This window comes from Choloepus didactylus, chromosome 21, assembly GCF_015220235.1.
Source record: "Choloepus didactylus isolate mChoDid1 chromosome 21, mChoDid1.pri, whole genome shotgun sequence".
Classification (NCBI taxonomy): Eukaryota; Metazoa; Chordata; class Mammalia; order Pilosa; family Megalonychidae; genus Choloepus; species Choloepus didactylus.
This window is the reverse complement of record NC_051327.1, coordinates 26,320,459-26,346,262: the sequence shown is the minus strand read 5'-3', so window position 1 is coordinate 26,346,262 and position 25,804 is coordinate 26,320,459. Positions and strand designations below refer to the sequence as shown.

The 25,804-nt window shown below is 51.8% G+C and overlaps 1 protein-coding gene and 1 pseudogene across 1 annotated transcript in view; one reads left to right on the top strand and one right to left on the bottom strand.

Moving 5' to 3' along the window:
• C21H7orf50 (chromosome 21 C7orf50 homolog) overlaps positions 1-25,804 on the bottom strand; it is a 109,670-nt gene that overhangs the window by 68,897 nt on the left and 14,969 nt on the right. The gene's annotated exons all lie outside the window — the stretch shown is intronic.
• Positions 19,363-23,966, top strand: LOC119518005 (annotated as a pseudogene).

Sequence of the window (25,804 nt, the reverse complement as noted above, 5' to 3'; positions counted from 1 at the left end):
GGCGAGGTGGGGGAAGGCCAGGTGGGGGGAAGGTGAGGTGGGGGGAAGGCGAGGTGGGGGAAGGTGAGGTGGGGGGAAGGCGAGGTGGGGGAAGGCGAGACGGGGAGAAGGCAAGGCGGGGGGAAGGCAAGGCGGGGGGATGGCGAGGTGGGGGAAGGCGAGGCGGGGGGATGGCGAGGTGGGGGAAGGCGAGGCGGGGGGGTGGCGAGGTGGGGGAAGGCGAGGCGGGGGGATGGCGAGGTGGGGGAAGGCGAGGCGGGCGGATGGCGAGGTGGGGGAAGGCGAGGTGGGGGGAAGGTGAATTGGGGGAAGGCGAGGTGGGGGGATGGCGAGGTGGGGGAAGGCGAGGTGGGGGAAGGCGAGGTGGGGGGATGGCGAGGTGGGGGAAGGCGAGGTGGGGGGATGGCGAGGTGGGGGAAGGCGAGGTGGGGGGAAGGTGAGGTGGGCGGATGGTGAGGTGGAGGGATGGCAAGGTGGGGGCACTCACTCCCCACGGGCCCAGGGCTGAGCTGCAGGACAGAGCGGCCACAACGGCACCCCCAGGCCTGCTCCACACCCTTCACGGAAGCATCTGCCCAAGCGCAGAGGCTGATATAATTATTCGGGGCAGGACTGCTGTAAGAAAAAGCAAGGCAGTTTAATTGCTTTCTTGTTTCCTGGTAACCCAACTTCCTCCCTGCACTAATGCTTTCTAAACCTCTCGGGCAGCTTAGAAGGACGTAACTCTAAGCACATGAAAAACACTTGTGTTCATGCAGAACAGGATCTCATGGTTCTCTTTGCTTAATGGTTAACTCCTGACTCCAGGAAGGCCACGCAGCTTCCCTCCCTTTCCAGACCGGGGCCCCTCTTGGGGGACAGCGTCCCATTGATTAAACTGCTCATGCACCGCAGGCCTGGCTCTGGTCTGGGCTGGGCAGTGCGGTCCTGGCACTGTCCCAGGGGCCCGAGGAGCTGTGCAAGCATGCTGACACAAGCCAGGGCGCTCACGGCCGGGCGGGGAGGGGGTGCAGACACGAGGAGAGAAGGTGGACCAGGGGTGCACCATGGGAAGGGGTGGGCGTAGGTGCACAGGGGCCCGTGTAAATGCCGTGACCAGAGCACACACACGTGCACACAGAAGGTACAAAGTGCACACGTGTTCATGTGTGTGCGCGCGTGTGCAGAGGCCGTGTCCAGGCTGTGGGTGGAGGCATGTTCAAGCTGCCATGGGACCTGCACTGTCGCCGCAGGCAGGGCTCTCCCAGAGCCCCTGGGATGGGCAGTGAGGCCCCAAAACTGCTGGACAGAAAGTCCAGGAGACCGAACCCCCCTGCACCCCTCCACCCTCAAAGTCTGCAGGCCAGGCCCCCGGCCCCTGGGTACCACTGCAGGGCCACATACCAGATGCTCCCCTCCCCCAGGACAGGCCTCTCCTGATGGGGAGGGTCACCGGCATTCGCAAGCCCCGGGGTCCCTGGACGGCCAGGAAGGAGGGGAGGTGGGCTGCCTGGGGTCCAGGCTCCAGACCCAGCGCCGACACGTTGCCCAGGGTCTCCCCACGTGTGTCCCCTGCGACACCGCTCTCCGAGCTCTGATGCCTTCACTCCCGTGCCAAGGCACAAGGGAGAAGTTTTCACCTGAACCACACTTGGACCCCTCAGGGAGCCCCTCAGTGGGGCTGCAGTCTCCCCCTGGTGCCACCATGACAGCCGGCACACAGGAGCTCCCACCACACACTCACCTATTTCTGAGCCGAGAGCACCCAGACACGCCGTGACTAAGTGGATGCATCCCAAAAACGCAAGCCTGGTTTAACACCGACAGTCAAGGGGTGGCACTCTGTCAACAGAACAAAGGCCCCACAGAGGCAGAGAGGGCGCCCAACAAAACCCAACCATCCTCCACGACGCAAACAGCAACAAACCAGGAGCAGAGGGAGCCTCCGCAACCTGACGCAGGAAAGCAGAAGGCAAGAGGTCACACCCTCGCCATGCCCAGACAGCACAGGACATTAAACGGAATCCACTACAAAGACTACAGAGCCAATAAACAAGTCCAGCAAGACTGCAGAATACAAGCTGAGTACTCAAAAATCAATTACATTTTTATACGTTGTACATTCCAAACATGAAGTTAAGAAAAATATTCCACATGCAAAAGTATCAAAAAGAATAAAATACTCAAGAATAAATTTTAAAATGAAGGGTGAGACTTCAACACTAAAAATGCTTTACACTAAAACACTGTCAAAAGAAATTAAAGAAAGCCTAAATAAATAGAAAGATATCCCATGTTCATGAATTGGAATGCTTAACGTTGTTATCTACAGATTCAATACAATCCCTCTGAAAATTCCAGCTTTTTTTTCAGGGTGGGGGGAGTAATTGACAAGTTGATCCCAAAGTTCATATGGAAATGTAAGGGACCCACAATACCCAGTACAGTTTCAAAAAAAAAAGAACACAGCTGGAGAACTCACACTTCCCAACTTCAAAGTTTACTACAAAGCTACTCTAACCAAGACTTGACGGTACTCACCTGAGGTCAAGGAAGCAGAATTCAAAGTCCAGAAAGACAGCTTACATTTAGGTCAACTGATTACTGACAAGGCTGCCACCACAATTCAACAAGAAAAAATCATTTTTCAACCAATGGTGCATGGACAACTGGACACCCACATGCAACAGAATGAGGCAGGACCTGACCTCACGCTGTATACAAAAAATAACTCCAAACGGACCAAACACCCACATGGAAGGATGGAAGAGCTAAAACTATAAAAGTCTTACAAAAACTGTGACTATAAACACAGCACAAATCTTCATGACCTTCGAAGAGGCAATGGTTTCTCAGACATGACACCATAAGCAGAAGCAACAAAAGAAAAAATAGATAAATTGAACTTCAGCAAAATTAAAAAAAACTTTCGTACTTCAAAGAACACCATCAAGAAAGTGAACAGACAACCCACAGAATGAGAGAAAACTTTGGCATATCGTATTTTGGAAAGGGGATGCATGTCCAAAATACAAGAAGAACACTTACAATTCAACAATAAAAAGACAAATGATTTATTTTTTACAATGGACAGAGAATTTAAAGAGACATTCCTCCAAAGAAGATGTACAAATAGCCAATAAACCCACAAAAAAGACGCTCAACATGATTAGTCATTAGGGAAAAGCAAAGTGAAACCACAGAAATACCACTTTAGACCTGCTGGGAGAGCCTGATCAAAAAGGCAGACAATAACAAGTGTGGGCAAGGACACGGACAAACCGGACCTTCATTCACTGCTGTGGGACTGTAAAATGGTGCAGCCACTTCAGAAAATAGCCGTGTTTCCTCAAAATGTTAAACACTGAATAACCACACGACCCAGCAATTCCACTCCTAGAATATGCGTGGTCTACACCCAAGAGAAATAAAAACGCACATCTACACAAAATGCGTGTCTCCACACAAATGTTTCTGGCAGCATTATTCGTAACAGCTAGAAGTGGAAGCAACCCAAATGCCCATCAATGGATGTGTGGATGAGCAACACTTGCTGTAGCCATACAACAGACTGTTACTCAGCAACAAAAAGGCATGAAGTTCTGAGATGTGGTACAATACAGACGACTCTTAAAGACCATGCTGAATGAGGCTGCCAGACACCACATGCTCACAGCTCCTTTTACACCAAGTCAGAAGAGGCAGAAAGGAGGTGGTCATGGGCACCAGGGGCTAGGGGAGCAAGGAGGGCCTGCTGATGGGGACAGGGCTTCTGTTTGGGGCGATAAACGTGTCCTGAAATTAGATTTTGGTGATGGTTGAACAACTCTGTGAATATACTAGAAGCCACTGAATTTTACATTTTAAAGGGGTGATTCTATGGTTTGTAAATTATATCTCAATAGAGCTGTTATTTAAAAACACCCCGAAGCACTGGGTCACTGCTTCCCACAGCTGGCTGCCCCTCAACATGCGACAGCATCTTCAGAACGATCCAGCATGCTGGGCGGAGATGCCAGGCCTGCCAGAGCTCTGCGATCACAGCCCATGATGGGGAGGGTGGCCGTGGCCTCAGCACACCTCACCAGCAGCCACGAGGCACTTCCCCAGAATGAAAAGGGCTCAGCCCCCCGAATCCTGGAAGCTCCCCTCTAATATCACAAGCCTTCTAGTCAGTCTCCTCACTGCCTAGTAAACAGAGCTTTATTTTGTTCTCCATGGTGGACAACTAACTAGCTGGGGTATCTTTTGATGATTTTAAATTAAAAACAGAGGAAGAGGACTTGAGTAAAAACTGAAAGCAGAGCCCCCGATGAAGCATTTCTGGCAGGGGAGGTACCAACGCTGGACAGACGGATGCTGCGGCGTCCGCAGCCGAGATCCTCGGACAGACCAGGCCTCGCGGCCAACACCAGCGCCAGGAAGGACAAACACACACGGAAAACAAGCAGCACAACTGCATCTCCTCTCAACTGTTCTTGATACTTTCACTGGGGCGAGCTGCTCCGAACTCTGTAAAACAAGCTTTATCAGTCAAGCTTTTATTACATCCCCTTAGCTATTTTTGCTAGATTTGTGATAAATTTCCTTCTTGGAAAGTTTCAGAGGCTCGAAGGGGGAAGACACGCTGCAGACACCTCTTCTTTAGGTCGGAGCAGTCGCCCGAGGCTTGGCGCCCGTCTCTCTGCCAGCGCCTGCCGAGGCTGGGGAAAGGAGGCTGCACCTCCCCACTGCATCTCCCCGTCCGAGAGCCGACGGCCGAGCACCGCTGGGCGAGGCCAAGCCTCACTCTCAGGTACATGTCAGCACTTTGCATTCCTGGTTTGGGGGTTTGAGGGTGCAGGAGACAGGCCCATGCACCGCCCATGCCCTGCCCCACGCAGCACTGCTGGGCAGCCCAGGGTCTGAACGGCAAACCCATTTTCCAAGGGATTTAACCGCCTCCCCCTAGGCAAACCTGCAGCCCCCGCAGACCCTGCAAGGGCAGCTATGGGCCCCTGAGCCTCCAGGAGTGGGCTCTGGGCAGGCAGGCAGGGGAGGCCCGCGGGCGGGGACAGGAAGGCCATGTCAAAGCAAGCACAGGCCCCACCACGGGGCAGGAGAGGAGCAGGGTCTGGGGCACCACCATGCAGGCTGCGCACACAGGCACAGGAGCCCACAGCTGGAACCCCAGCCTGCGCAAGGGCCCAATTCTGTGGCGTCAGAAAAATGTCAGCTGCTCTGAGTCAATCCGATTTTTGCCACTGTCCAGTGGGTCTGGGATCTTGCCTGGAACAAGGGCTTTAGGAGCCAAAGGAACACAAAGCAAACATGAGCCAGGACCTGACTGTGTTCTTGGGCTGAAGCTCAAAGTCAGAAACCTGCTCAGGAGTCCTGGGAAGATTCCAGCTGTTAGACAAGCCAGCGGCCCCAGCTCGCCACAGCCTGGCTCTGCTGAAAGCCAAGACCCCAGAGATGCGATCCCTAAAGGGAATCACGGCCGGATGCCCGCCTGTGCACCAAAGCCCCTTCCCCAACCCGGCCTGTATGTCCCCTTGCCCGGCTGCTCGCTCAGTGCCTGCTCCCCCACAGTGACCCCACTTGTTTGAGAGCCTGGGCCGGGCCATCTTCGCCTCTAGCTCCCAGGGCACCAGACTCGCAGTGGATGCACGTGGGAGCTACCTGAGGGACACCAGCCCCCGGGAGCAGCGTTTGCTCAGTCTCATGTGGGACACTGGGCTCCCTCAGGCAGTCACAAGACACTCCAACAACCCAGGAAGGGACGGCCAGCCTGGGAGCAGACACCCGGGCTTTAGCAACTGTGCATCCAAAATGGGAATGGGAAGGACCCAGAAGAGAGCAAGTAAGAGCAGGTGCTGGTCTCGAATCATCAGTTCAGCCCTTTTTCTTTGCTCTCCCTAATTCCTAGAAGTAATGACCGATGGCCGACGGCACCAAGAACAAGTCAGCAGTTGCTTGGCAGAGCAAAAAAAGCAAGTGGCTTTGTCCTCAGAAGTCACAACACACAACACTGTCCCCGAGAGGCTGACGCACATTCCCTGAGCCCAAAGACCTGACTTCAGGGCTCTGTGAGAAAGCCACTGAGGTCACCCTGAATTCCAGCTTCTAGTAATGAAAGACTCGTCATTCAGATCAACCCATCTGCAGAGACAGTAGAACACGCTGGACCAGGTGACACATGGAAACCAACACCGTAAAGCATGAAAGAGTGGGGAATCCGAAAGGACAAGCGGACGCTCTGACCCGTCTCTGACGGAAAACCCTACACGACGTGCGCCCGCACCCTGCTCCCCCCAGGAGCTAAAGCCCCCAAGAGCCGCACCGGGGCGCACTGGAGCCAGCCAGAGCTCCCACCCTCACTCCAGCCCTCCAGCGATGTACATGTGCGCACGCACACTGTGCACACTCAGTCACACACACTCTCAGACACACACAGGCACCCACGCTCGCTCGCACTTTCTCCCTCACACACTCACGCGTGCACTCTCACATTCACGCACACCCACAATCTCATACACGTTCACACTCAGGCTCGCACGTGCACTCACACTCACACATACTCCACTCGTGGTCGCACTCACAGTCTCCCACACCCGCACACACGCAGCAACCTGCAGAAATGACCGCCTTGGTGCCGAGGACAGCGCATGGCCTTGTGGTAGGGTCAAAAAGGGTGGTCTCCAGATGCTCCGAGTGCCAGGTGCAGGGTGGGCCAGGGACCTCAGCTTTGGGCAAGATTTAGGGCAGTAGCTGAACCCCCAGGCACCTGGCAGAAGCCAACGAGAACCTTCCTGGAGGAGGACGCAGCCATCCCAGGCCTTGGGAAACGCCCATCAATTTTTCAAAGGCAGTGACTGGGAAGTAGTCAGACAGCCAGGCTGACGCTGCACCAAGAAGATGGGAGAAGTAAAACTGACAGAGCAAACTCACACAGACTTCAGTGTTGCAAACTGCACATCTTAACACAACTCTCACACTTAAAGAAACAAATGACAAACTTCAAAATATCTGCAGGGAACTAACAAGCAACTTAGGAAACCCAGTTCCTTGAAAAGCACAAACAGCCATGGCTCAGAGCTCCTAGGAAAGAGTGTCAACAGCCCAACTCCTAGGGAAATGGAGATCATCATTTAAAATCTGGAAAAGAAACCTCCAGGCCCAGATGGTTTCACTGGAGAATTCCACTGTCCCTAGAAAACAGAGTGGGAGGAAGAGCCCCCCCCCACCCCGCTCACTCCATGAAGCCAGCAGACTCTGATGCCCAAACCAGAAACTGCAGAGAAGCATCCCTCACAAACACAGATGCAAAAACCCCGACATACTGGCCAACAGAATTCAGCAGTAAAAAGAAGCTGGTGCCATGAGCACATGGGGTGAACTGGGGCTGCAGGCCCCATCCAGCAGTCGACTCCCAATGGAACCTGCCATGTTCAATGAGCTAAAGAAGGAACATCGCTGATCACGAGAACTGACACAGAAAAAGGAGGACAACATCCACATCCGTTCAGGCCATCGCGTGAGGCCCTCCCCCTACTGGACACGGACGGTCCCCCTGGTGTGGCAGGTGCAAGGCTCAGCTCACGGTCGCCAAGGAGCCACAGGGCAATAAGACAGGACCCTCGTCTTCATGACCGCGCTGGCCCGGTGTGGACGGACGTCGGGGGTGGGGCACAGAGGAGCAGACGGGGTGAGCGGAGGAGAGCACGCTGCTCCGGCCTGGCGCTCCCCTCTGGAGGCACCTGTAACCTGCAGACATGTCATGGCAGCCTTGGGTCGCTGGGGTTGGGGTCAGGGCTCCTTAGCCCTCCCCGGGTGACTCCTGCCCTGTTCCTGCCCGTGTCCCCTGCTCGGGGCTGAACCTCACCAGGCCCCTCATCATGCTGAGGTGAACTTTACCCCCACAGGTGCCTAGAGACGTTTTGACTTTCTGCTTCCCTTATGCTCTAGAAGGACACAGCTCTGTCTTAAAAACTCGGAAATAAACTTTAATCTACCAGTAATAAATAAAAATAAATGTGAAAAAAATTAAGACCAAATTTTCTACAAATAATTCTTCCCGAGGAAAAGACCCGCCCACTGGGGGTGAACAGATTCCCTTCTCCGTCAAGCCGGATGTGCTCTAAGGGTGCTTCGGTGACACGATGTGAACCAGGCCACGGTGCAGAGCCCACGGGAGGGCCCCGAGACGGCAGCTCGAGGGGGCGCCGGGGGCAGGTGGACCGAGCCCTAACCCAGTCCCCACGGCTGCAGGGCCCTGCGCGACCACAGCCAAGTACACGTCCTGCCTGCGACGCTGGCGCTGCAGCCTGCACCCTGAAAGGACAGCAAGGGCCGTTATTTTCTTGAATGAAGTTTTGTTTGCTTTCAAAAAACAAAGTTCCTCGAGGGTGTGTAATCTTATGGCAGGTCTAATTTTCCAATAGCTGATGTGGACAAGCCGACGATGGGGGGTTGAGGGCGTGCAGGGGAGTCTGTTTATCCTGAGGACGAGAATGTGGGTCGGAAGGACAGGGCCACAGTGTGTCCTCATGGGCCGTCCCTAACCTCCTGTCACACTCTCACGCCCCTCTTCAGACACGCCGGCGACACCGCGCCACACGAGACGTGGAGTGGCACCTGCCAGACTGCTGGGCTTTCCAAACCAGGGCGCAGGTGGGATCCCGGCCTTGTCCAGGCCTGGCGGATCACGGTGCCTGCTCCCTGGTGGCAGCAGGGTCTGCAGGGACAAGCACGGCCACATGGCCTTGGGGGACCAGTACTGAGGCCGGGGCAGCCACTGCAGAGAGACGGGTGTGAGCACAGGTCACGCCGGGTCTCCCCCACCCACACGTCTCTCCTCGGACACCTCAGGAGCCCCTGAGAGCATCACACGCGGCCCTGGGCAGCCTGAAGTCTGGGTTCCCTCTCAGCTGGCAGGAGCATACCCGAGAGGGGCAGGGCAGCTGACATGGAGAAAAGGCCATTCTCTGCCCTGGAAAATGACCCAAAGGACAGTGAGTCTCAAGCAGCCACTGTTGATGCTTGAACAGTGGGAGCCCTGAGCTCTGTGCTGGGAAAACCGTCTTCAAAGCAGCCGCTGTTTTCCCAGCTGTGAAAGCTCCATCCTGGGAAATCTTCTCATACCATTACAAAAATAATTTTGAAAAGACTGTACAAATATTCGCCTGATCTGTCCATTCTGGGATGTGGAGCCCAAGCTGGAGAACTTCCCTGACAGTCCTTGTGACAGCTTCCCCACACGGACGGGCTGTCGCCCCACAGGGCTGGGGACAGGTCTCAGAAACCTCCCAGCAGGACGTGGACGGAGGCGGACGCCCCACCTGTGTTTCCTGTTTGATTCGCCCACAAACAGCCCAGCCAAGGAACCGACGAGGCAGCAGAACAACCCAGGAAGGAGCAGGCGCAGATCACAAGCATGCCCGGGGCACCTCGCAGGCAGGCTGCTGCTTGAACTTCCAAATGCCCATTTACTCAGAGACCATGGTCTCAAGATGGTGGCGACACGGCACCCCTCTTCCAAGGCAGGGAGAGGAGGAGCAGCCGCGAGGCAGAGGCCGAGCTGGGGGCCCCCGAGCTGCCCTGGCCGTGCGGGGGACGCACAAGGTGCCCCAAACCCACCCGGCACCCTGCATGGTGTCTTGGTGAGGCCCAAGTGTGATGGTCTGACCAGGAGTTACCTCATAAATTACTTGTGATAAAGCTAAGATTGAAAACAAAGAAGCTAAAAGCCAACCATGTTTTAAAAACACTAAGACAAAAAATTATAAACATGGTCAAACGTTCCAAACTTTTACATATTTTCTAAGTTTTTACTTTTATAAATGAAAAAAAGATTTGTGTTTTAAAATTAAATTAAAACAGTGAGACAAATCCCCACCCACAGCTCACGTCGGCAGCGTGTGTGATACACCCACGACGGGGGGCCGACGGGCTGGGTCTCCTTTCCTGTCTCGTCATTTCGCCGTTGTTTATGCAGGAACTGCACAGGGAGGGCAGGCGGATGCCCAGTCGTGCGCTGCTGCCCCGGAGGGAAACGCGCTCCCACCCGCACCACCCTCAGGCCTGCACAGCCTGGTCCTCCGGAGCAGCTCCCCGGCCGCCGGCATCCCAGGCATCCTCTGTCTGCGGCAGGCGGCCTTCCCCCCTCTGCCCACGTCCTGCCCCTCCTCTTCCAACGACCCAGTCCCACCGGGTCAGGGCCCCCAGCCCCGAGTGGCCCCAAACTGCGAATCGCATCTTCAAAGACCCTGTTTCCAAACAACGTCCAGGCCACTCGTGGGAGCTGCGGTCAGGGCTTGGACAATCCTGTTCACGGACACTATCCAACTCGCAACCCCTGAGGGGTGGACTTCCCTACAGATTCCGAGGCGTGTGAGGACTTGACTCATCGGCAGGGAGGCTGGCAGCGCAGAGCCCGGCCAGAGTGAGGACCCCAGAAACAGACGACCTGCTGCGTCCACTAGTTCCAAGCAGCGAGCAGGGGCCGCCCCCAAGGCCCAGGGGCTGAAAGCCATGGGCAAAGGGCTCAGGCTCCGCCCGGAGCGACGGTGGGGGTCTCGTGCGCCAGGGAAACGGCATGGGTGGGCTCTGAGCCCTGCGAGCACCGGCCAGGGCAAGCAGGGCAGGGGGAAGTCAGGACAAGCCCAGGCAACCCAGCGAGGGGCCGGCAGTGTGGTGGCGAGTCACCAGGGTCAGGACGTGGTCTAGAGGTGGAGAAGACCCGCTCTCCGGAGATGGGGCCCAGCACGAGAAGGACGAGGGGACCCTAGCGGTGCTCCCGGCTCCTGAAATGCGGGGGCAGAGAGGGCACCTGACAGAGCTGCGGTCCCGGCCTTCCTACTCCCACAGCCCTGAGGGCGGCTGCAGGACGCTGAGGAGAGGCGGCAGAGCGGTGAGCCTGCCCTCGGTGCACCCTGCAGGCATGGAAGCCCACCTGCCAAGAAGGCCCCCGAGCCTGGAAGCAGACGAAGGAAAATGGGGGACAGCGGGCCTGGGGCCATGTCTGTTCCTGCCAGGACCAGCTCTGCCGGTGAGAGAACCCGACTGGGAAGGGGCAGGTGCCAGCCGCTCCCCAGGACCGGGGCCCCTACAGGGGAGGACACGGGGCTACAGTCGGGGGGCGATATGGAGAGGTGGGAGCGCAGCAGGCGGGCCCCAGGCACCCGCATGCTCCCCGTCGGCCTCGCCTCCCGGCCTGGCACCGCTCAGCAGCCCGCCTGGGAAGGGGCTGGAGCTGTGGCCACCCACACGCACACCAGGCCCGGGAAAAGAGGAAAACAACCATTGGTGTTGAGGGCTGTGCAGAGCTGTTTACATGCAGAACTCTGCTCAGCCCTCACCACGACCCAGCGAGACAGGCAGCCTCCTCCCTGTTCCACTGGGAATGACGCTGAAGCTCAGTGGGGCCATGGCCGCTGGTGTCAGCAGCAAAACCACGGCTCCGGGCCAGGGGTCTGACTTCTGGGGAGCCCCTATCTAGCAGGTGTACCCCCAACCCTCAGATGAAGGGACTCTAACCGCACCATCCCTCCCACAGATGCCTACTGAGGACCACTAGCAAGCGCAGGGCTGAGTGCTAGGGCTACAACCATGAGTGAGGCTCATGGGCAGACAGACAGACAGACATGGCGGCCAGCAGGCGCAACACAGCGTGGCAGGTGCTAGGCGGCTTTTCACTGGGCCTCCGCAGCGAGGAAGGAGGTTAAGTGACATCAACGACCAACCAACCAGGAAGGTAACTGGGCTGCCCGAGGGCTCCAGCACAGGCTCTGGCCGGACACTCGGACTGGGGCGGCTTCCGACGCAGTCTCCCGGGAAATCCCCGCCATCGTCACTAAAGACAAAGCCAGGCGGCCTCTTGTCAAGATGGGGCAGGGGAAGGGGACCAACAAAATGACCGGTGGCCGGCCCCTACACGGCTTGTGACCAGGGGCATCCCCTAGGACGAGCACAAGCTCGGGATTCAACAGAAAGTGGGGAGCGTGCCTTCCCCTTCGGGGGGGGGGGGTACAAGGCAGCCACAATGCCCTTTGCTGCTTCCCTCTCCGCAGGTTCCTGTATTGACCCGAGAACGGTGACTCCTAAGGGCCAAAGAGTCAGGGCGGGCTGTGGGGAGGCGCCCGTGCCCAAAGTCTCGGGTGCCCGCGCAAGCCCGGAGTGGTAAGGCCACTCGGCCTGGGCGGGGGAGCAGACTGCTCGTTGTTCTGGGCAAAACCCATCAAAAAATAACCAAACTGGACAAATGTTTGGAACGTAACAGAAAGGCAAAGTGCTCTTAGTATGTAAAGTCTACTTTCAAATCAACAAGGAAAAGATAAACTTTCTAACAGAACTGGTAAAAAAATATGAATAGGTAATTCACGAAAGGAAAAACAACCAACACAGATGTGAAAATTAAACGCCCATGAACAGCTGCTTCCTCTTGGAAAATATGGAAAACAACTGCGGTGCACAGGCTAGTGTGGGGCAGCAAGCCCTCTCGGACACGGGGAAGCCACACGAGGCCACCCCTTGTAAAACCACTGAGAAGCACCTGCTCCAACTGCTGCTTAGGGCAGGCTCAGGCACAAATCGGTGCTTCTGGTTTCTTCTGTATTGGCTATTCTCTTTACATTGATCGTGTTATTACACAGAAGAACTAATAACCTTCTTTGTAATTGCATGTTTGTGAGTTATTTCTGCTTGCCACTGGAAAGCAAGGCCCACGGACATCTCCGGCCAACCAGAAGCAGCTAAAGCCTTAGATGCTGACCCAAGGACAGCCGGACTGGGGGGCAGGGGTGGGAGGGCTGGGTCCTGTTTCCTCTGGCCCAGAATGAGGACCATCAGATTTCTACAGCGAGGAGGGAAGCTGGTGATTCTCCAACCTTCCTGCAAGTAGGCCGAGCCGGCCCGAGTAAGAGATGGAGGCAGCCGTGCTTGTGCCTAGGGAGGGGACAGAGCAGACACCTCAGAAAACTCCCCAAGACCCCAGGAAGTCACCCCATGCAGGGTGGACAATGGCCACGTCCACCGTGAAGCCAGCAGGAGGGCTGGCACCAAGCCCGGGAAAGCACCGAGGGCTGGCTCTGTCTCTTGGTGTCCTCATCCAAGCGTGAGCACTCAAACACAAGCCAGTGGCAGCACCCACGTGGCGAGGATATGGGGACAGGCCTCTACGCTGCCGCCGGCGGAAACGTCAAACAGTGCAGCCGCTTGGGTTACGACGCAGCCGCGGCACCTGTGGGCACTCACCCAGACTGCCAGAGCCGATGTCCATGAACGTCCAGGCAGAACGTAAACGTCAAGAGCCAGAAACAACCCCGAAGGCCTCCAGAAGGTGGGCAAGCGTGACAGGTCTCCTGGCCTCGCGGCCTCGAGGTGACGGAGCAGTTCTGCGCCCTGGCTATGGAGACCACACACTTGCACAGGTGAGACACCGCTGCCTGGCTGACAGCAGCATCTACTACGCAAGATATCATCACGGGGGACCTCCCTAAATGTCCTTCTGCAACTGGCAGTGAACACATAATGATTTTCTAAATATTCTGTCAGCAAAAAGAAAGCGAGCACCATGCTGCCCGTCTCTCAGCAGACCCCTCTGCCTAAGCACTTGCCCTACCACGATCCGCTGGCCCACACGTCCCAGCTGTGCCCTCCCCCAGGGCAGGGGCACTCCCGCAGCCCACAGGCCCAGCATACGGCCCCAGTCAGCCACAGAGTGAGCTGGCAGCAACCCCCCTGCGAAGACCCCACGCCCAGCCCAGGAGCTGCTGCCGCGCTCCAAGGGGACACAACGCAGTTGGGAAAAGACCTGGGTGTGGGAGATCGTGCTGGATCTCCCCTCTAGGGACCTTCCTTGGCAGCCCTTTGAACAGCCACCCCGCCTTTGAACTCCCAGGCCCCGGACTTTTAGGAAGGGCCACCTCAGCTGGGCCAGCAGCCGGCTCTGTTCCCCCAGTTCTGACCTCTGAGACACAGCAGGTGCTGCAGGGCCCCTGCTCCAGCCACATCCAGTCCACCTCCAGGCTGGGGCCTGATCTGTGGGACACGGGCCCCCAGCTGTTCCCCAAACACCAGCTGAGCAGCAAAGAGCCAAGAGGCCCCTAGAGCACCAGCAGGCACTCTGTCCTCTGTGGCCCCCCACCCTTTAAACTCTTGTGACAAGACTCGCCTTGGGATCTTCATCAAGGCTGCTTTTCCCTCGGATTTGGACTTGTTTTAGCCCAGCAAGCAGCAGCCAGTAGCCACAGCCCACTCATGAGACCGGAAGGGCTGGAGGCCAGTGGGGGCTCTGGCGGCTGCAGGCCCCACACCCAGGCTTGCGATCATTGAGGGGCTCGTCACCCGCGAGAGAACGGAGGCTCCCAGTCTTGGGAGGAGCAGACAAAGGCATGATCTCGGTGGCTCAGCTTCCCACCCACGTGGACACGAACTTCACACTCAGGGCAAGTGCTCCCCGGCTGCCTCAGAGGCTGCAATTCTTCTTCCAGTGTGGCCTCTGCCTGGTCCCCATGGCCACCTTCCGAGGGTCTGTCAGAGACGCCAACCAAGAAGAGGGCCTGGGAGATTCTCGGGCAAGATGGTGGCATAGAGAGGAGTGGAAGCTAAGTAGTCCCCCTGGAACAACTACAAAAAACCAGAAACAACTAGTAAATAATCCAGAATAACTGCGGGGGGACAAACGAGACCATCCACCCATCATACACCAACCTGAATTGGGAGGAATGCCCGAGAACACAGCATAAAATCTGTAAGTAAAACCTGCAGAACCAGGTCGGGAGACCCCCTCCCCCATAGCCCGAGCTGCGGAGCCTCATGGTGCCACAGAGAAGCTCTCTCCCAGCAAGCGAATACAGCTCAGCTGAGCTCCGACTGGGGTTTTAAGTAGCGAGTGTGAACTGCTCACTACAGGTACGCAGCCCCAAAAACAGACAGAGGCTTTGGGTGACGACTGACCTGGGAGAGCCGGAGGACTGATAGTCTGAAGGGGACTATCTGTTTCTTTTTTGGCTCAGTGGAGAAAGCCCCAGTCATTTTCAGTTTCCAGGGCTGTGACTCGGGGAAGGGTGGAGACAGCACAAGCAGAGAGCGAGACCATTGAAATGCTAATGACCTCCACCTGAGGGGTCTGTCTTCTCTAGGAGGAAAGGGGTGGGGCCCTTTCCATTCAGAACCAGACCCCAGAGCCTGGGGGAACACGGCCACACCTCCTCACACCAGCCAAGAATTATAGGCTAACAGGCATCACCTGCTGGGCAGAAAAGCACAGTGACCCGAGGCATCAAAGGCTGGAGCAATTTTCTAAGACACACCCACAGGGAAACCAGATACTGAATATTTCTTCCCTCTGGGACCTGAGCCTGTTCTGGTCTGGGAAAACCTGCTTTGGATAACCAAGGAAACCATGCCTAGACAACAGAAAATTACAACCTACACTAAGAAAAACAAAGTTATGGCCCAGTCAAAGGAACAAACGTACACTTCAACTGAGATACAGGAATTTAAACAACTAATGCTAAATCAATTCAAAAAGTTTAGAGAAGATATTGCAAAAGAGATAGAGGCTGTAAAGGAAGCACTGGGCATGTATACGGCAGAAATCAAAAGTTCAAAAAACCTACTAGTAGAATCTATGGAAATGAAAGGCACAACACAAGAGATGAAAGACACAATGGAAACATACAACAGCAGATCTCAAGAGGCAGAAGAAAACACTCAGGAACTGGAGAACAAAACACCTGAAAGCCTACACGCAAAGCAGCAGATGGAGAAAAGAATAAAAAAATATGAGCAACGTCTCTGGGAACTCAAGGATGAAACAAAGTACAATAATGTACGTATCATTGGTGTCCCAGAAGGAGAAGAGAAGGGAAAGGGGGCAGAAGCAATAATAGAGGAAATAATTAATGAAAATTTCCCATCTCTTATGAAAGACATAAAATTACAGATCCAAGAAGCACAGCGTTCTCCAAACAGAAGAAATATGAAGAGGCCTACGCCAAGATACTTAATAATCAGATTATCAAATGTCAAAGACAAAGAGAGAATCCTGAAAGCAGCAAGAGAAAAGCGATCCATTACATACAAAGGAAGCTTCATAAGACTATGTGCGGATCTCTCAGCAGAAACCATGGAGGCAAGAAGGAAGTGGTGTGATATCTTTAAGATACTGAAAGAGTAAAACCACCAACCAAGAATCCTGTATACAGCAAAGCTGTCCTTCAAATATGAGGGAGAGCTCAAAATATTTTCTGACAAACAGACAATGAGAGACTTTGTGAACAAGACACCTGCCCTACAGGAAATACTAAAGGCAGCACTACAGGGTGATAGAAGACAGGAGTGTGTGGTTTGGAACACAATTTTGGGTGATGGTAGCACAACAATGTAAGTACACTGAACAAAGGTAACTATGAATACGGTTGAGAGAGAAAGATGGGGAGCATGTGAGACACCACAAGAAAGGAGGAAAGATAACGACTGGGACTGTGTAACTTGGTGAAATCTAGAGTATTCAACAATTGTGATAAAATGTACAAATATGTTCTTTTACAAGGGAGAACAAGCAAATGTCAACCTTGCAAGGTGTTAAAAATGGGGAGGCATTGGGGGAGGGATGCAATCAGCATAAACTAGAGACTGTAACTAATAGAATCATTGTATTATGCTTCCTTTAATGTAACAAAGGTGATATACCAAGGTGAATGCAGATAAGGGGGGGGTAGGGGAGGCATGTTAGACACTTGACACTGGTGGTATTGTCTGATTCTTTATTCTACTTTGATTTAAGGTTATTTTTCCTTTTGCTGCTTCCTAGCTGTCATTTTTTTTGTTTCCTCTTTCTTTTGCCTCTCTACCGTCTTTGACTGTCCCTCCTGCCTTGTGGAAGAAATGTAGATGCTCTTGCTTAGTATGAGCAGAATGTTCAATTAGGATGAACTTAAATGTTTGCAAATGAACAGGGGTGTTGGTAGCAAGATGTGAGAATAACTAACAGCACCAAATGGTGTGTGAATGAGGTGGAAAGGGGAAGCTCAGAGTCATATATGTCACCAGAAGGAAAGTTGGAGGTCAAAAGATGGAAATGTATAAAACTGAATCCTATGGTGGGCAATGTCCATGATCAACTGTACAAATACTAGAAATCACTTCATCAACCAGAACAAATGTATGACAATACAATTAGAAGTTAATAATGGAGGGGCATGTGGGGAAGAACTATATACCTATTGCAAACTATATACTACATTTAGTAGTATTTCAACATTTTTTCACAAACAGTAACAAACGTACTATATCAATACTAGGAGTCAATTGATATTGAGGGGGGTTGATTAGGGATAGGGGAGGTTTAGAATTTCCTTTTCTTTTTTTTCTTTTTTCATCTTTCACTTTATTTCTTGTCTGGAGTAATGAAAAGTTTCTAAAAATTGAACAAAAATTAAGTGTGATGGATGCACAGCTGTATAAGGGTACCCAGGGGCAAGTGATTGTACACTTTGGATCTTTGGATAATTGTATGGTATCTGAACAATCTCAATAAAAATGAAAAAAAAAAAAAAAAAAAAGAGGGCCTGGGCCTCCCTGGACTGCAAATGCCAGCACAGAGCCTCTTTTCCCACTGTGGGAAGACCCAGGTGCTTTAGGCCAGGAGATCTCCCTAAAAGCCGGGAAATTGCTCTGTGATGGGGAAGGAATCCAAGCCATGGCCAGCTGTGCAAGCCTGGGAGCCCCCATGTCCAGGGGAGCTAACACAGGGGCGGCAAGTGAACTTCTAGCTGAGCACCCGCAGATCACCTGGGGCCGAGGAGGTACAAAAAACACCCAAGACGGAAACATTTACCACCCGGCCTGGGACAGGGACATGCACTGCACCCTGCAGAGGGAGGGAGGTGGTAACCAAAAGTGCCGGCCAAAATGTAAAAACCAACATTTTCATAGAGCATTAAAAAGCTCACAAAAAATTAAGGGACGACCAGACCAAAACTATGGGGTGAGCTGGCAGCCCTGCAGCTTAGGGCCTCGCAGCTCTGAGAGACCCCCCCACTCAGCAGGAGGTGGGGGCAGCAGCGAGGGGTGGGGAAGGCCCTTGCCAGGGGGGCAGCGTTCTGGGCCGACGTTTTGTTTCCCTCGTACACGGGGGCCTCACGAGGTAGGGAGCAGAGGCACGCGGACCAGTGTGGTGTGTCCCGCCTGATGAGCTCTCCGGCCTGGACCGAAACAGGTTTATCCCCAGTGCTGACCTGCAGCTCCATGGGGTGCGGGCCATTCTCTCAGAAAGTCCCCACAAGCCAAGTGCTCTTGTCTTCCGTAAACGCCCAAGGGGGCGGTCACTATTGTACTTGATGCCGGAAATATCATGAGGCACGGAGGCTGTTTCTCCCCGAGGCGCTCCGCAGAGGCTAGGAAATGGGAACTTTGGCCTCGAATCCAAGCCCAGGCCCACCGAGGCGGCATCTAACGGGAAGACCCCACACGAGGCTGCAGCTGACGGCGGGCAGCGCCACCCTAACGCTCACCAGCTCCACGACTCCTAAGCGCCTAAACCCCCACATTCAATCCCTTTGTGCTGGAAATACCTCACATGGCCTCTGCTTTGACTGTGTTTGTAGCAGGTCTCGATATAAAACGCATTTCATATTGTGAAAGCTCAAGCGTTGGTGGAATCCCTTTAAAAGCTCTTATTTCTAGAGAAATGCTCACCTTTAAGGTGACTAAAATCCAAAAAGATATGCCTGATTATAAAAGGGACCTTTGCTCTTTTTTGGAGGGAGGTCATTTGTTTGTTTTTAATCGTGTTTGGGTGTTGAATTTTATCAAATCCACTCAGTCAGTGGTCAGGCTAATCCCCAGATAGCCACCAAAAAACTATTTGCTATTTACTGCAAACCAGAGGAAATCAGTGAAAAACACCAACTACTTCCGAGGTCAGAACCCACCTATCATTTGTTTTGTTTTGTTTTGTTTTCATTTTTTTTCATCCAAACAGCAATCAATGCGATTGTAAATGCAGAGATTCAGCAAAGTGCGGATGAGCTAATCCCAGCTCTATATGATCATCACACCTCTAACTGTACACATTGCTTTTATTTAACTATTGAAAAAATACATAAGAGTTTGCATCTCCATAAATAGCATATGTTAAAACAGGTCAGTTGATGCAGCATTAAATCAAAACTCTGCTTTTAGCAGCATAAAAACTCAGCTGTTAAAATATATATTTGCTGAATAAGTTAAGTGCCCTCATTTGCTAAGTTTTATCAACCACAGAAGAGAGTTAGGCCAAGCCACCTGGAGGTGGAGAGAAAATTAAACAGCTGGCCAGGCCCTGAAGACAGATTTCAGAAAGGAGTCTGGGGTGGGAGGGAGCCAGGGGCAGCAGGAGCCCAAGCGGGGCCCGGCATGGAGGACAGAGCTGGGGTGGGGGGCAGCTCCTCGCAGACCAACGTCACTCCCAAGCTGCAACGCAAGGCTCTGCTACACAAGGAACCACCACACACAGTCTATCCCGAGTTTACGACAGAACACGGCCAAGGTCATCTGCTCACTGTTCATTTCACCAGCAAGTATCCCCAATATAAAGAGCAGAATGAAATGTCTCTTTTAGAATCCAACTGAACATGGGGAACCAAAAAAGAACACCGTAGTACAATCTAGCATATCCAGCAAAAATAACAAAAACCCAGGCTATGGTTACCCCAGAAACACAGGTGGCTCAGCTGTGGGACATCCAAAGGACATTCGCATGTAAGGGCTCTGACCCCATCACTCGACACCGCACCAGAAGTCAAAGCCACTGCAAAAAGATAAAGAAATGAGGCGTACATATCAGAAAGAAAGAAATCTGTCACTCTCTGTACACATTATCATTTGACTACAAAATCCAATCAAAGAGAATCAACTGACAAAAAACAGTGGAATTAGAATGTTCAATATGCTTATAAGATCAATATCCAAGACATCAGTTGTTTTCCCAGTCGCTGTCAACATCTACGAGACAGCAGAGAAAAAAGCAGACTCTGAAATACGCGGGAACCATCATGAAAAGAAACATCCAACATCTCTGCAAAGAAAACCACAGCCTTGCCTGAAGGACATACAAGACAAACTTAATAAATCACAAAGGACTTTTCATGAAATCTGAAAGTCACTCAGATGAGAAACTGCAAGACGACGGCCAGGAACACAATGAAGAAACCGAGGAGGCATCCACCCCGCTAGGCACTAAAACATACATAGATACATAGATACATATACATAAAACACCTAAAGAACTAAACAGGGTGGTAGGGAACTAGCCGAATACATTACAGTTTATCAACATAATGGAACATCACGCAACTGTTAAAAGAATAGGCTGTGTCAACAAATGGTGTGTGAACAACTGGAAATCCAATGTAAAAGAATGTGGGAACTCTTCCTCACAACACACACAAAAACTACCTCAAAATAGACCAAAGGCCTAAACATAAGAGCTAAAACTATAAAATTCTTAGAGGCAGAGAAGTAAATCTTCCCGACCTGGGATTAGGCAATAGTTTCTTAGATGACACCAAAAGCACACACACACAAAAAAATAATAAACTGGACCTCAACAAAAATTAAAAACTTTTAATTCAAAGGACACTATCAAGAAAATGAAAAGACAACCCATGGAATCATAGAAAATGTTTGCTAATCATACATCTGATAGAGACCTTATATCTGAAGTAGGCAAAGGATCTGAATAGACATTTCTCTGAAGAAAATATACAAATAGCCAATAAGCACATGAAAAGACACTCAATGTCAGTAACCACTGGGGAAACACAAACCAAGCCCACAATGAGATTATTTCCCATTCTCTAGAATGGCTCTGATCAAAAAGACAATATCAAGTGTTGATGAAGATGGGGAAACTGGAACCTGCCATGCTGCTGGTCGAAAGGCACAAGATGAGCTGTGCTGGGAAGCACTTCCTCAAAGGCTAACCCCAGCTACCACGACTCAGCAATTCCGCTCCTGCAGACAGACCCGAGAGAAATGAAAACACCTGTCTATGCAAAAACTTGTGTTTTTAGCAGCTTTACTCATAATAGCCAAAACGTTGATACAACTCAAATATCCACTAACTGAAGACTGGATAAACAAAGTGTGACATATACAAGCATATCTCGCTTAATTGTGCTTCACTTTTTTCTACCTTACAGATATCGTGTTTTTTACAAATTGAAGGTTTGTGCCAACCCTGTGTCAAGCAAGAGCTTGCATGTGCTCACTTCATGTCTTGGTGTCACATATTAATTAAGGCACATTCACTGTTTTTTAGACATAATACTCCTGCACACTTGATAGACTATGGTACAGTGTAAACACAGGATATGCACTGGGAAACCAAAAACTTCAGTGACACGCTTTACTGTGATATTTGCTTTACTGTGGTGGTCTGGAAATGAACCTGCAGTATCTCCAAGGTGTGCCCCATATAAAATGGAACATTTGGCAATAAAAAGAAATGAAGTCCTGATTCATGCCAGAAGATGAAAGAACCTTGAAAACACTAAACAAGTGAGTGCATTTTTATTAAAGTCTGGAATAGGCAATTCTATGGAGACGGAAAGTAGATTAGAGGCTGCCCAGGGTTCCGAGAGGTTTTGGGAAAGGGGGGACTGATTACTAATGGGTACGGGGTTTCTTTCCGGGGTAATGAAAATGTTCTAAAGCTCATTGTGGTGCTGTTTGCACAACTCTGTGAATATATAAAAACTACTGTGCTGGATACTTCAGGGGAATAGTATGAAAAATGACCCTCATTTCAGTAATGGGAATATTAGAAATATTAACACAAAAGGTGAAAACGAAATGGCGTTTCTGTTACTTGCATGCAGAAGAGCTTTGATGAGCTGCTCTCTGATGGACAGTTGAATCTCTGCCGACACAGCCCCGCACAGCCCACAAAGTGCCACAGAGTGCCTGGTATGCTGTAGGCACTTAGCATTTGTTTCTTCATTTAAAAACAAAGGAGCAGTAACACCAGCCCCGGACATGCAGGGACACGGCTGCAGCATGGTGGTGAAGGCGCCCCAGCCACCAGGCCTCTCCTACGAATGACGCTCTGACGCAGGAAGGTCGAGAAGCGGAACCCTAAGTTGCGGCAGTGAAACCTAAAGCTACAGGGGGCCTCAGATGTGAACTTGTCAGAGACCCAAAATGGAGATGCGTCTGAAGAAGCTGTGGAAGCTGGAAAAGTTAAAACGTCCCTAACACAGTCTATGAGTGTAGGCGTGTCAGGAGCCCGAAATGCAGACGTCTAATGAAGCACTGAAAAACGTTCAAGTTAAAACATCCCCAAAGAAATCTGTATTAGCCAAGGGGAAGCAGCAACACGGTCACCCAATTCAGAATCAGAAAAGAAAAAGAAGGTAAAAATTGTAGAAAATGCTGGGTCTGATGAAAAAAAAGCAGAAACCAAAAACAAAGTAGAGTCTGAAGAAGGTGCTGGAGCTCCTGAGGAGACAGGAAACAGCAAGAAGCAGCCAGATGATGACGGTGACAAGGAAGTGCCCAGCTCGCCCCGGGACTGACCGAAGCTTCTGAGGATACATCATCCGCAACCCTACCTAACGCTGTCAACGAAAACACTCCGCAGGCGCTTACGAACACAACTGCGGGCACTTAGGAACACGACTACAGGTGCTTACGAACACAACTGAAACCTGACGTAAAAGTGTCAGACCACTTCTGAAAGGCAGAGATCTTCTGGCGGCTGCAAAAACAGGCAGTGGCAAAACCCTGGCATTTCTCATCCCTGCTGTCGAACTCACTGCTAAGCTAAAACTCATGCCCAGGAACGGAGTCCTCATGTTCCCACCTGCAGGGAACTGGCCGTGCAGACACTGGCTGTGCTTGAGGGGCTAATGAGCCACCACGTCCACACGTACAGGCTGATAATGGGGGACAGCAGCAGACCTGCTGAAGCACAGAAGCTTGCTAATGGGACCCACATCATTGCGGACCGGCCACAACGTGGACTCCTGGACCACAAGCAGAATCCCCCAGGGTTTGTGTGTAAAACCTACAGTGTCTGGTTATTGCTGAGGCTGATCATATCCTGGATGTTGGGCTTGAAGAGGGATTAAAACAGATTATTAAACTTCTGCCAGTATGCAGACAGATCATGCGCTTCTCTGCCACACAAACTCGAAAAGTTGAAGACCTGGCAAGAATTTCTCTGAAAAAAGAGCCATTGTATGTTGGTGTTGATGAAGATAAAACTAATGCAACAGTGGACAGTCTTGAGCAGGGATATGTTGTTTGTCCCTCTGAAAAGAGATTCCTTCTGCTCTTTACAATCCTTAAGAAGAACCAAAAGAAGAAAATGACGGTGTTCTTTTCATCCTGTAAGTCCATGGAATACACCATGAATTGCTGAACTACATTGATTTGCCTGTCTTGGCCATTCATGGAAAGCTGAAGCAAAATAAGCGGACGACACCTTCTGCCAGTTCTGCAAGGCAGATTCGGGGGTACTGTGGTGCACAGACGCCGACCGGATTGTTCGGATGACCCTCCAGAGCCTGAATGCGAGAGGACAGCCTTGCACGTTCTGCGCCAGAAGACCTGGGTTTCCTCCACCACTTGAAGCACTCCAGGGTTCCATTAAGCAAATTTGAGTTTCCTGGTCCAAAATTTCTGACATTCAGTCTCAGCTTGAGAAATTGATTGAAAAGAATCACTTCCTTCACAAGTCAGCCCAGGAAGCATGTAAGTGATACATTCGAGCATATGCTTCCCATTCTCCAAAACAAATCTATAACATTAGTAACTTCAGTCTGCCTCAGGTTGCTCTGTCATTCGGTTTCAAGGTGCCTCCTTTTGTTGGTCTGAATGTGAACAGCAACACTAGCAAACGCAAAAAGAGAGGAAGTGGAAGATTTGGCTACCAGAAAGCCAAGAAAATTGAGAAGTCCAAAATCTTCGAAAACATCAGCAGGAAATCATCCAACAGCAGGCAGGTCCCTCACTGAAGACACACTTCCTTTCATCCCGAATAACTCTGCCCTGAAATGGACTTTTTCCCCCGTTCTAACAAAGGAACTTATTTCCACGATTTGTACTGATCTAATAAGAGTATTAATTAACTTGGGGAAAAAAAAAAGGAGACTATGTGACCAAAAACAAAGATACAAAAAAAGACCTACTGGGGGGCTGAAGGGCCGAGCAGCAGGTCCCACGGCTGTCTCCCGCAGGCACGTGCTCTCCTGCGAGTCAAACGCAGCTGAAGCCGAGACGGAAGGGGCAGCGAGCGCCACCAGGAAGAGGCTGCACCCGCCCTGCCGGCAAAAAGCTGGGAAGGAAAACAAGGGCGAAGCAGAGTTGGAGCCCTGGGAAACCACTATGCTACTTTTCGTCTCCACAGGGTAGTCTATCCTGGACTTTCATATTTTCATGTTTCACATTGTCAGGTTTTCAAGGTTCTTCCATGTGCCGGCATGACTCAGAACCTCGTTTCTTTTTACTGCCAAACAAGCTCTGTTTAACTACAACCCCCCGGGCTGGCGGGGGGCAGTGGCTGCAGAGGACACCTCCAGGGCCAACCGTCCACAGGGCACCAGGAGCCAAGGCCACGCCTGCACCTGCCTGGGACCAGGGAATTTACTCAGGAAACAGCTGAAGTGGTGAGCAGGCGACGGACACAGAGAGTGCTCACTGGAGTCTATTTCTAATAGGAACACGGAAATAAATAAAAATAAACCGAACCAACGGAAGAAAGGAGAAACAGGCTAGTCCAGGCATCCAGCGGGAGGCCCACTCAGCAAGGCGCCCACTCGGCGCCCATGCCATGCCCCATCAGAGGAAACAAGGCTCCTCGGAGGATGCTGATTCCGGGACTGGGGTGGGGGGATATGAGCCTCGAGCACCTGAAAAGCCAGACAGTAAAGAAATGCTCAAATAACAAACAGGGGCACGTCGAAGGGACCCAGGAGCCACCTGGACGAGCTCCCAACAGCCAAAGCCAGAACAAACGAAAGCAAGAAATTAAGTAACATATATTGGATTATAACCCTAAGAATAAGATAAATACCCACGAGTCCGTCCTGAGATGAGTCAGTAGTGGGGAGAGGCGACACATCTCCCGTGCAGATGATCTGCGCAGCCCGCGACCTCTTCCCAAGGACAGTGTGGGAAGGGGGAAAGTCACTTCACAGTGCAGAGCCCTGACCCTGCCAACCCCAGCCCGGTGGCCTTCCACAGGGCTGGGGTGGGGGGTGGGGGTTGTCACATGGACAGACTGGACCCCTGAAGTGATGGGGATGCCATCCCCCACCCCTACCCCACCCCAAGAGCCCCCGTCCAATCAGGAGGGACACATCAGATGAAGCCCAGCAGAAGGACACGCTACACACACACTAGCAAGCACATGCACAAAAAAATTTCTGGGAGGACACAGAAGGAAGTGGTAAAAGTGGTTGTCTCCCATTAGGAAAAATGGGTTGATGGGACTAACTTGTATTTCGGCATGTAGCCTTTTTTTTAAAGGTTCAAACAGCATTATTTATTAAGCATCCATAGGAGTTAAGAGGTTGTTCACATAGTTACTATACCAATAAAAAAATGCTGGCAAAAATAAATCTTAAGTATTAAAATGCACTATTGAATAAAAGCTGTACAAACCCCTTTTGGGGAGGGGGGTGGAGGAAAGACAAGAAAAACATTGAATTCTTATCTGAAATCCTTTAGACAAGCTGTGACCCAAAAGGTTTCTTGTAAATACGAACTTGCGTAAAGCATTATTTTCATTATTTTGTCTAAGCTTTTTTTTAACAGTTGTATTCACACACCATACAATCCATCCGAAGTGTAC